An 8965-nucleotide genomic window follows, 5' to 3' on the forward strand; every position below is an offset into this window, starting at 1 on the left:
CCTGCCTCTTCCACCCCTGCTCCACCTTACCCAACCCCAGAGGCCAGAACTTTCTACTCTTTGATCTATTTATTCTAGTCTATGCTTTCATAATTCTAAACATCATGCTTACGCTACATTTAAAGATGATGTTCAAATTTACAGAAGAGATACCCGGGGTTTTTCTGGTTGTTGTTTGTTTGAGATGGGAGTCTCGCTCTGTCGCCCAGGCTGGAGTGCAGTGGCATGATCTCGGCTCACTGCAACCTCTGCCTCCCGGGTTCAAGGAATCCTCTGTCTCAGCCTCCTGAGTAGCTGTGATTACAGGCATCTGCCACCACAGCTGGCTAATTTTTTTTGCATTTTTAGTAGAGACAGGGTTTCACCATCTTAGCCAGGCTGGTCTGAAACTCCTGACCTCATGATCCACCTGCCTCAGCCTTCCAAAGTGCTGGGATTACAGGCATGAACTACCACGCCTGGCTGAGACACCCAACTTTTTTTTTAATACCATCTCCCTGTCTTCCTATCATAGATATCTAATTTTTGTTAGCTTGATGTCAGGTTTTGTCATAATTATGTAAATTATATTCAGAAGTGTGTTTTCCTTGGAATTAATCCACATCTTCACTCGTATCTTTGTTTTCCTTGGGCTTACCTCATGCCAAATTCTTTGCTACAAGTGTAAACCTCCTGCTGAATATAATACATCAGTAATCTACCAACATGCTTGTCATCCACACCCACTGTAAAGCTCTCTGTTTACTCCAGCCTGGAATAGTTACCCCTACCCTCTGGTACACGTCTGTTGTCCTGGGATCGGCTTTTACCATCATCCTGGGGGTTCCACTCACTTTTCCTGGGTCTGTTTTCCTATTTCCTGGATCTCATGCCTGCCTTTACTTGTTTTCTCCTTTATTTTAGAGCCAAGGTCTCACTCTGTCTCCCTGGCTGGAGTCCAGTGGCACCATCACAGCTCAGCTCACTGCAGCCTTGAACTGCTGTGCTAAAGAATCCTCCTGCCTCAGACTCCTGAGTAGCTGTGTCATAGGTGTGTACCACTATGCCCAGCTGATTGTTTAATTTTAATTAATTTGGCTTTTAAAATTTTAATTTGGCTTTGGGAAGCCATGGCAAGAGGATTGCTTGAGCCAGGGAGTTTGAGGCTGCAGTGAGCAATGATGGCCCCTGCACTCCAGCTGGGGCTACAGAGTGAGACTCCATCTCTAAATGAGAAAACAAGTGAAGGTAGGCATGGGATCCAGGAAACAGGGAAGCTGATCTTGAATTCCTGGGATCAAGCAGTCTTCCTGCCTTGGCTTCTCAAAGTGCTAGGATTACAGGCATGAGCTACTGTGACCCACTGGCTTTTACATAGGTGTATCTTGCTTCTGAGAGAAGGTACATAGGAGGTTAAATTTCAGACACTGCTCATCCGAAAACATGTACTTTATTTTTTATTTGTTTGAGACAGTCTCACTCTGTCACCCAGGCTGGAGTGCAGTGGTGTGATCTTGGCTCACTGTAACCTCCACTTCCAGGGTTCAAGCGATTCTCCTGCCTTAGCCTCCCAAATAGCTGGGATTACAGGCACCCACCACCATGCCTGGCTAATTTTTGTATATATATATTTTTTAGTAGAGATGGGGTTTCACCATGTTGGCCTGGCTGGTCTCGAACTCCTGACCTCAGTGGGGTTACAGGCATAAGCCACCATGCCCTGCCTTGAAAACATGTACTTAGCTTTGGCTCCTGGTTGTTAATTGAGCTGCAGAGAGTGTTCTCAACCGGAAACTATGACCTTCAGAATGTTGCAAGCATTGATCAATATCTTCTAGTTTTCAGTGTTGGGTTCAAAGTCTTCTACTCTGATCGCCAATTATTTTGTGCATGACTCTCTTCCCCTGTCTCAGCTTTACTGACTGAAGTTTGTAGGTTGTGTCTCTGGTATTCTTAATGTGCTGTCCTGAATAGAAACCTATTTTGTCTATATCCAAGTATGAGCCTTGCAATCTAGAATTATGTTCTTTGGTGTTTTTTTTGTTTTGTTTTTTTTTTTGAGACGGCATTTCAGTCTTGTTGCCCAGGCTGGAGTGCAATGGTGCGATCTCGCAGTGCAATCTCCATCTCTTGGGTTCAAGTGATTCTCCTGCCTCAGCTTCCAGAGTAGCTGGGATTACAGGCATGCACCACCACACCTGGCGAATTTTGTATTTTTAGTAGAGATGGGGTTTCTCCATGTTGGTCAGGCTGGTATTGAACTTCTGACCTGGTGATCTGCCTGCCTCGGCCTCCCAAAATACTGGGATTACAGGTGTGAGCCACTGCCCCTGGCCCATCCTTAACTTTTTTTTTTTTCAAAGAGCTTGGCATAGTGGCTCATGCTTATAATTCCAGCACTTTGGGAGGCTGAGGTGGGAGGATCCCTTGAGTTCAGGAGTTTGAGACCAGCCTGGGCAACATAGTGAGACACCCATTTCTAAAAAGAAAAGAAAAAAAATAGAATTATCTCCCTTGCCACCACCGTTTTTTCCCCTGAAACGGATTCTCTAATTTTCTTGTCTCATTCTCTATTTTCCTTCTTTATTTTTTACTTTCTGGGGTATTTATTCCATTTCACCTTATTTCCTCTTCCAGGCTTTTCATTTCTGCAGTCACTTAATTGGAGACATTTTGTTTGCACAGGCTTCCCTTGTCAAGCCTCCTTCTTCATTAATGCAAGATCCTATCTGTGCTATCGACTATAGCTGTTTGTGCATTGATTCTTGGATGGGGGTGTGTCTGTCTGTTTTTAGTTTGGTATGCCCACGGCAAAGGCCTCCATCAAATGTCTGGTGTCCTTGGATCTCTGCTTATAATAGAAAGGTCCTCGGGCTGATTGGAGCCATGAGTGGGGCTTGTCATTGGTGGACATCTGCTAGGGGACCGCATAGGAATCTGGCCCTTCCAACAAGTGATCCCAACGGTCAGAGCTGCAGATCTTATTTATTTATCTTTGTTTTTTTTTGAGACAAAGTCTCATTCTGTCACCCAGGCTGGAGTGCAGTGGCACAATCTCAGCTCACTGCAACCTCCACCTCCTGGGTTCAACTGATTCTCCTGCCTCAGCCTCCCAAGTAGCTGGGATTACAGGTGCGTGCCACCACGCCCAGCTAATTTTTGTATTTTTAGTAGAGACAGCGTTTCACCATGTTGGCCAGGCTGGTCTTAAATTCCTGACATGAAGTGATCCGCCTGCCTTGGCCTCTCAAAGTGCTGGGATTACAAGTGTGAGCCACTGTGCCTGGCCCAGAGCTGCAGATCTTCACTTACGGGCTGTTTAGTTTTCCTACAGAGGAATCCTTCAACCATTCGTGAGACTTATGCTGCCCTCCTTCCATTCTCTGGGCAGGGCACAGGAACAAGGTCAGATTGTTTATTTTTGAGATGAAGTCATGCTTTGTTGCCCAGGCTGGAGTGCAATGGTGAGATCTTGGCTCACTACAACCTCCCAGGTTCAAGCGATTCTCCTGTCTCAGCCTCCTGAGTAGCTGAGATTACATGCATGCACCACTATGCCTGTAATCTAATTTTTGTATTGGTAGAGATGGGGTTTTACTATGTTGGCCAGGCTGGCCTCGAACTCCTGACCTCAAGTAATCTATCTGCCTCAGCCTCCCAAAGTGCTGGGATTACAGGCATAAGCCACTGTATCTGGCCAAGGTTAGGCTGTTCGGTGGGCAAAATACTCACTTTTCTCAGGGTTCCTCCCTTGGACGCTGTCCTCCCCAAGTCCAGAGTCATTACACCTGCCCTCCCAGGGACCCGCCAAGCTTTCAGGCTGGAGGCTAAGAATCCAGTAAAATTGTTTCATGTTACATTAGTGGAGAGTTCAGGATGGAAAGCAAACTAATGTTAAGGGCTAGATGTGCTTTGAAGTTCTTTAAAGTGGGTGGTGGTGCACCCATATCAAAGATAAGGAAACACAGCTGGGTGTGGTGCTGTGCGTGTGTGGTCCCAGCTACTGAGGAGGCTGAGGTGGAAGAATCGCTTGAGGCCAGGAGTTTGAGATCAGCCTCAGGCATATAGCCAGATCCCATCTCTACAAAAAATTTTGAAAATTAGCCAGACAAGGCGGTATACACCTGTGGTCCTGGCTACTTGGGAGGCTGATGTGGGAGGATCACTTGAGCCCATGAGGTTGAGGCGGCTGTGAGCCATGATCCTGCCACTGCACTCCAGCCTGGGCAACAGAGCCAGACCCTATCTCTAAAAAAAAAAATAAAAAAAAAAATAGGGGGTCAGGCATGCTGGCTCATGCCTATAATCCTAGCACTTTGAGAGGCTGAGGCAGGCAGATCACAAGGTCAGGAGTTCGATGAGCCAGTCTGGCCAATATGGTGAAACCCCCCTGTCTCTACGAAAAATACAAAATTAGCTGGTGTGTGCCTGTAGGCTCGGCTACTTGGGAGGCTGAGGCAGAAGAATCGCTCGAACCCGAGAGGTAGAGGTTGAAGTGAGCTGAGATTGTGCCACTGTACTCCAGCCTGGGCGACAAAGCAAGACTGTCTCAAAAAATAAAATAATAAGGAAACAAGTCCCAAAGTGGTAAAGATGAACACCAAGTAATAGCAGGGCCAGGATTCACTCTGCTGGTCTGGAAGCCCATGTTTTGTGTGTGTTTTGGGGGAATGGGGGTTTTGCTCTGTGAGGGACACTAACCCCCTATCCCCACATCCCTCAGAACACTGGCTATTACCACTTGCCTGAGAGCCATCCAAGAAAATGGCAAAAATGCAGAATTCTTGGCTGGGCGTGGTGGCTCACGCCTGTAATCCCAGCACTTTGAGAGGCTAAGGTGGGCGGATCACCTAAGGTCAGGAGTTCAAGACCAGCCTGGCCGACATGGTGAAATCCTGTCTCTACTAAAAATACAAAAATTAGCCCAGTGTGGTGGTGCACACCTGTAATTCCAGCTACTCAGGAGACTGAGACAGGAGAATTGCTTGAACCCAGGGAGTGGAGGTTGCAGTGAGCTGAGGTCATGCCACTGCACTGCAGCCTGGGTGACAGAGAGACTCTGTCTCAAAAAGTAACTGGGATGGAAGGGACCTAGAAACGTAGATTAGGTGCTAGGCAGTGTGGTCATGGATATGAGATATGTTGAAAGAGGGATTAAACTGGGCGAGGCGATGTGCACCTGTAATCAGTGTATTCGTCTGTTTTGGCATTGCTATAAAATACTTGAGACTGTGTGGTTTATAAAGAAAAGAGGTTTGGCTGGGTGCGGTGGCTCACACCTGTAATCCTAGCACTTTGGGAGGCTGAGGCGGGGGGATGACAAGGTCAGGAGACTGAGAACAGCCTGACCAACATGGTGAAACCCCATCTTTACTAAAAATATAAAAGTTAGCTGGGCATGGTGGCAGGTGCCTGTAATCCCAGGTACTTGGGAGGCTGAGGCAGAGGTTGCAGTGAGCCAAGATCGTGCCACTGCACTCCAGCCTGGCGATAGAGTGTGACTCCATCCAAAAAAAAAGAGGTTTAATTGGCTCACAGTTCGGCAGGCTGCACAGGAAGCGTGGCTGAGGAGGCCTCAGGAAACTTACAATCATGGCAGAAGGTGAAGGGGAAGCAGGCATGTCTTATACAGCCAGAGCAGAAGGGAGAGAAGGGGGAGGTGCTACCACTTTTAAATAACCAGATCTCATGACAACGCACTATGATGAGAACAGCAAGGGGGAAATCTGCCTCCATGATCCAGGCCCCACCTCCAACACTGCGGATTACTATTTGACATGAGATTTGGTCAGAGACACGAATCCAAACCCTATCACCCAGCTACCCGGAAGCTGAAGCTGGAGGATCCCTCAAGCCCAGAAGTTCAAGTCCAGCCTAGACAATCTAGCTAGACCCTGTCCCTAAGGGATTGGACTTGGTTTGCACAAGTTGAGTGTAGAGATTAGATCAAGCTAAATTTTGGCTCAAAAGTGTCACCAAAACATCATGCCCAAAGCGGGTCTTTGGTGGCCCTTAATACATGGAGAAAAAAGGTGTTTGGGTGTTGGTCTAAAATACTGCTGGAAGACAGTTCACATGCACCAACTGCTCATTTAGTGATAGAACAAGTCTATGATTTAGTGGACATGGGGGCCTGCAATCAGTATCTTCATCTCCTTCTGGGGCGATTATCTGTCCACTGTTGAGGGTATGATGGGGGCGGAGGCACTCCTTGAGGGGCTCTGCCATCTCACATGGAGATGGGGGCACCTGGGAGATTCCAGTTCCTCGTTTCTCGTCAGCTCAGGATGTCCTAGGTGGCAGATCTTTGGCCAAGCATACTCTCATCTTTCTCTGATATATATATATATTTTTTGAGACAGAGTCTCACTCTGTTGCCAGGCTGGAGTGTAGTGGCACGATCTCGGCTCATTGCAACCTCTGCCTTCCGGGTTCAAGCGATTCTCCTGCCTCAGCCTCCTGAAAAGCTGGGACTACAGGCACGTGCCACCATACCCAGCTAACTTTTGTATTTTTAGTAGAGACAGGGTTTCACCATGTTAGCCAGGATAGTCTTGATCTCCTGACCTCGTGATTTGCCCACCTCGGCCTCCCAAAGTGCTGGGATTACAGGTGTCAGCCATGGCGCCTGGCCAACTTTTCTTTTTCTTTTTTTTTTTGAGACAAGGCTTCACTGTCGCCCAAGCTGGAGTGCACTGGCACAATCTTGGCTCACTGCAACCTTTGCCTCCCTGGTTCAAGTGATCCTCCCGCCTCAGCCTCCCTAGTAGCTGGGACTACAGCTGTGCACTACCACAGCCAGCTAATTTTTGTATTTTTAGTAGACAGGGTTTTGTCATGTTGACTGGGCTGGTCTTAAAACTCCTGACCTCAGGTGGTTCTCCTGCCTTGGCCTCCCAAAGTGCTGGGATTACAGGTGTGAGTAATGGGGCCCGGTCTGAGACTTTGAATCTAAGACCCAGGGGCTGGGGACAGAAGAAACAGCTTATGTGTCTTTGATGACTCCAGTGGCAAGCCCTGCAGTCGACGTTTCCAGTGGCTGCCTGCATCCTGCCTCTCCGGGCCTCCTCTTTGGTCTTATGTGCTCTCGGATTCTCTCTCAAATTCTTTTTTTTTTTTTTTGAGACAGAGTCTCGCTCTCTCATCTAGGCTGGGGTGCAGTGGCGAGATCTCAACTCACTGCAACCTCCACCTCCCGGCTTCAAGGGATTCTCCTGCTTCAGCCTCCTGAGTAATTGGGATTATAGGCATGCGCCACCATGCCTGGCTAATTTTTGTATTTTTAGTAGAGATGGGGTTTCTCCATGTTGGTCAGGCTGGTCTCAAATTCCCGAACTCAGGTGATCTACCTGTCTCAGCTTCCCAAAGTGCTAGGATTACAGGCGTGAACCACTGTACCCGGCTCAAATTCTTTTTAAGTAGCCAGAGTGGGTTCCTGTTGCTTGCAACTGAAGGATCTTAAGCACATGAGGAGTAGAAAACGACACCACAGCTCCAGCCATTATTGAAATCTAAAAGATCTATTAAGTCTCATTCTGTCAAGATAGAGACATAATATAACATTTGAATTTTTACATTAAATATGTAATATTAGTTACACACAAAATACATATTAGGCCAGGCATGGTGGCTCATGCCTGTAATCTCAGCACTTTGGGAGGCTGAGGTGGGAGGATTACTTGAGGCCAGGAGTTCAAGACCAGCCTGGGCAACACAGTACAACCCTATCTCTATAAAGATAAAAAATTGGCCAGGCATGGTGGTGAACATCTGTAGCCCCAGCTACCCAGGAGGCTGAAATGGAAGGATCACTTGAACCCAGGAGTTCAGGGTTACAGTGAGCTACAATTGCACTACTGTACTCCAGCCTGGGCAACAAAGTGAGACTGTGTCTCAAAATGGATATATGTATTTATATAGATATATATTTATACATATATATAAATATATATATTTATACATATATATAAATATATATATTTATACATATATATAAATATATATTTATACATATATATAAATATATATTTATATATAAATTTATAGTATATATAAAAAAATATATAGAAAATGCATTACAAATTTAAAAATTAAAGAAAAAATGTATATGTAAATTCAAACTAGAAAAATGCAAACATAAAAATGTTTGTGACTTCACAACATGTTTTCCCCCATTCGTAGACTGTAGTTGAAGGGAGGCAGAAAGGTGAGATGGTATGCAAGGATATGTCTTTGAGAAAAAAAAAGTTTGAATTTAAAAAGCTGGAAGCCCATGGAGCTTAGTTACTGTTGTCCAAGTGATTTAACCTTGTTGGCTGAAAATACCGTCAACCTCTTTTTTTTTTCTTCTCTCTCAATTAACTATTCTTTGCTAAAATTGCATGACAAAGGAGCCTTTGTAGTTTGAAGATACTGATACCAGCTTGCCTAGCAAGGTTTAAAAAAAGGAGCAATTTGCCTTTTGTTCATGGTCTGGGTGCAGAGATGGTGTTAGTCACCTTCTGGCTGGGGGCCTACGTGCTTAGACTCAGGGAGTTGGGATGACTGGCAAGGCAACAAAGAGAGGAAGGAAGGCGTGAGTGGCTGTAGGTTGGCTTACAGTGTGAACACTGAACTGAAACAACTTTGACCTTTTGCATTTGCCCAGAAATTGTCATGCACCATTGAAGAATGCAATTCTCAGCCAGGCACAGTGGCTCACATCTGTAATCCCAGTACTGTGGGAGGCCAAGGCGGGTGGATCACCTGAAGTCAGGAGTTCAAGACCAGCTTGGCCAACATAGTGAGACCCCATCTCTGCTAAAAATACAAAATTAGCTGGGCAAGGTGGCGCATGCCTGTAATCCCAGCTACTCAGGAGGCCAGGCTGGAGAATTGCTTGAACCTGGGAGGTGGAGGTTGCGGTGAGCTGAGATCGCGCCATTGCACTCCAGCCTGGGTAACAAGAGTGAAACTCCATCTCAAAAAAAAAAAAAAAAAGCAATTC

Source organism: Aotus nancymaae, unplaced genomic scaffold (assembly GCF_030222135.1).
Source record: "Aotus nancymaae isolate 86718 unplaced genomic scaffold, 86718_ANA_hifiasm-v0.15.2.pri h1tg000015l_0, whole genome shotgun sequence".
Taxonomy (NCBI): domain Eukaryota; kingdom Metazoa; phylum Chordata; class Mammalia; order Primates; family Aotidae; genus Aotus; species Aotus nancymaae.